This window comes from Dromiciops gliroides, chromosome 1 (genome assembly GCF_019393635.1).
Source record: "Dromiciops gliroides isolate mDroGli1 chromosome 1, mDroGli1.pri, whole genome shotgun sequence".
In the NCBI taxonomy this organism is placed as follows: Eukaryota; Metazoa; Chordata; class Mammalia; order Microbiotheria; family Microbiotheriidae; genus Dromiciops; species Dromiciops gliroides.
Genome location: NC_057861.1, coordinates 71047157 through 71050761, shown reverse-complemented (window position 1 = coordinate 71050761; position 3605 = coordinate 71047157).

The following is a 3605-nucleotide window of genomic DNA, read 5'->3' as shown; positions in this document are numbered from 1 at the left end:
CATTTCTATTTATCCCCCCTCAGCTTGGAGCCAGAAAATGTTCCTGGGTAGACAGGTGGACAAACAGATACATAAAAGATAGTTGGAGAAGGCTGAGAGACAGCATGGGATAAGTGCCTCATCCCCTTCTCCCATAAAGAGTAAGAGGTGGTTGGGGAAGGAGCCCAATGAGGAGGTTTTCCAGGGTGTCTCTGTCCACCATCTCTGAACCCGCCCCACCCCCCCAACCTCTAACCTCTACCTCCCACTCACCACCCCAGGCCTAGACATCATGAGCTAGAAGGGAACTTGGAGTCCTATTCCAAAATTCATTTGTTAGCTAGGGAAACTGATTCTAAGAGACAAAAGGAAGGGACTTAGCTAAGGTCACATAGGATAAAGTCATCGAGCCCACATCTTTAGGTCTTCAGATTCCAAATTTAGGGTTCTTCCCATGCAATCAAGTTAACTCTAGTCCAACCTCACCACATTTTACGGAATAAGCAACCTCAGAAACACTTTGAGAAAATGGTCAACAGTCTGACTGGGAGGTGCTTTTCTGCTTGGACTGAAGGCAGGGTCCTTGGCTAGGATGAAAGTAGGGGAGTTGGAACCGGGCACTCACCTGAACGGATACCCTACTTTTGATGCCCTCTCCTCAAATTACTTGGGGAAAATTTCTTTGTCAAGTTGTCCTGTGATTTGGGGAAAACTGAGTTTTAGGCCCCAGTTCCTGGAACAGATTAAACACCACAGGACCATGGGAGTAATGGACTGGAATCTTGTTCTTGGGAAACATCACCCCTCTTCCCCTACACCTCAGCTCCCCTGGTACCCTGTTTGCATGGACTAAAGTGTCCAAATGTTCAGACAGACAGATATACACATAGAAATCCAAACCTCCCCTGTCACATGTAAGATACATTCACACACACACACGTATACACACAGGGGTGAGCACACCTTTATAGACACTTCAGAGGTAGCTTGGAATTGTGAATTGAGGACGTCTTACAGTCAGGAAGACCTGGAATTAAGTGCTGTGTCTGACACAGTTATGTGAACCCAGGTCTTAGGAACAAAACTTCAGTGTCCATAAGCAACTTTCACCCTATGATTTCTATATTTTGAGTTCTCTACACAGGAAATTACAGGTATGGACAAAAAACCCCACAACAAAACCAACCCACACATAAACCTAAACACAGACAACTGAGAAACTGTATGGTTTAGCAGCTAGAGCACAGGCCTGGAAGTCAGAAGCCATGGATTCAAATCTCAATTCTGACACATATTAGTTACATGACCCTGAGCAAGTCACTTTATTTATTTGCAAGTCACTTTTTTGAGACTATAAATCGCAAAGGCAGGTAGGTGGCTACCTGTATTGGTAGGGTGAGAATCCTAACCAGGAATTCCCCAGGTCAAAGAAATCACATTACACAGTCCCTTCATTTTGGGGAAACCAAGGCCCAGAAAGATAGCAACAGGAATAAGATGAATCTTTCTCACCAGAACCTTTACTTGTATTGACTACCAAAAATAAAATGAAAGCCCAAGCCCATAAAACGTTTATTTCCCCAAACAATCTTTCCTTAGAAAGATGGGAGGCAGTGTCTCTTATCACTGACAATTAGGCACACGCACAACAGGTAGAGATTCACAGAAATACTCAAAACCAGAGGATTCCGAACTGGAAGGGACCTTAGGAGATCTCGATCATCTGGTCCAACGATCTTCACGTTATAAAATGGGAAATTGAGGGCCAAAGCAGGGAAGGGAGTAGTTACACACGTGCAGAGGGCTCTGTGCTCCTCCCTCCCCCATCAGTCCCCAGGGCTTAGGGCTGGGGCTTTTCTCTCTCTTTGGGCCGAGCACCTCCTTCCTCTATTCCTCCCCCCACCCCCATCTCTCTTCTCCCCGAGGGGGCGGAAGCCGGACAGGAAACACGCGTTGGCTGCATCCGCGGCCCCGCCAGGTGTTTCCTGCTCGCCAGCTCCGGGACTTGGCCCAGAGCGGGACCCCCTCCCTCCCCCGCTCCCCCGCCCCTGCCGAGCCACTGGGGGCCCCGGCTTAGAGCGAGGGTTCAGCCCACAGCGGGGCTCTGCCCCCCAGACGGGAGAAGGCAGGGATAGGAATGATGGGGGGTGGGCAGGAGAACTGAAAATGGTGTGTGTGTGTGTGTGTGTAGGTCGTCGGGGACTGGACGGGGCGGGTGGCAGAAATCTGAAAGCAGCATCACTGGGTTGAAAGAGAAAGTGACCTGAGGTCCAGAGAACACGTGGTTGGAGCTGTCCAGTCCTTTCTCAAACCCCGCCCCCCCCCCAGGGTGTGGGATGGACACATATGTGTGCGTGTTGGAGACTAGAGGAACTAGAGATGGACCATTAAGTCCATCCTCTTTGGTCTAAGGACAGGGAGACTGCCCGATCGTCCAGCTAGTCAAAGGCAAGGGCAGGATTCGAATACAGATCCTCTGACTCCAAGGCCAATAGTCTTTGCACCCCATACACCAACACCGTCTCTTAATGGCGCTCCCCGAACGAACAGAAGCGGAGGTCAAGGCCTCCTCTCGGGGTGGCTGGGCGAGCGGCGGCCACCTCGGGAGAGAGCTCGGCGTTCCCAGCCGCCGCTCCGCGGTCAAGTTCAAAAGAACCCTGCGGCTCCGTCTCCCCGCTGCCCCCGTGTGGCCAGCCCGGGAACCGGTTCAGACACGTGTTCTCCGCAGCAGGGATTCCAGGGTCCCCGATCTCCCCCACCCCCACCTCACACAATAGAGCCTCCCTCCACAGATTTTCAAAGAGCGCCCTCTGCAGCCTCGCGCAGGCGCATCACCGACTGTCCGAGAGGGGGCATCTCAAACTCACTGTATGCAAAAACAACCCCCTAAACGGGTCCTGTCTCAAGTCTCCCACACTCCTCCCCTCGATGGGCCTCACACAGTATTAAGGTCACCCTAAAGCCGCTTCTCACCGTCTCTGATAAGGAGGTGCCCCTCTCTTCCCTTGTCCCCCGAGATCACAGGATGATACATCTGGAGGTGGGGAGGACCCCCCCACACACACACACACACACTCCCCATGGAGGTTAATCAATGGATGCCCGGAGACTGCAGAAGCAGAACTCAACCCCAGCCTTAGAGATCTTCTGTTTTCTACGGAATCTCCTCCAATCACCAGGACCTCTTTACTGTATGAGGAGCCCTCCAGGTAGCAAGCTAACCCTCAAAGCCATCTCTTGGTTCATTCACAGCTGCCTCCAGACATGCCGGACAAGGCTGCCTGTCCTCACTCCTTCCCTGGCTCAAGGTGCTGCCTTTTTTGTGTTTATATGGGCAGTAGCTAATGCTAGACTCTTCACAGACCCCTGTGCTCTAAGACACGCAGCCCTAGACTCAGATAAACCCACTCCTCAGGGTCTCCAGAATTCCCCTTCACTGACAGAGGGCACCCTCCCAACCCCCCACCCCAGGATCCCAGAGCCCCAGCTCTCCCCAGTGACTGTCAGCCCAGGGACTCCCCCCACTCAGAGACCTTCCCCCGACATTTTCAGATCCGTGTATGCCCCCTCCCCCCTTTAAAGCCCACAGAGGTTTAGCAAGATCAATGGATGCCTCACTCTTGGTT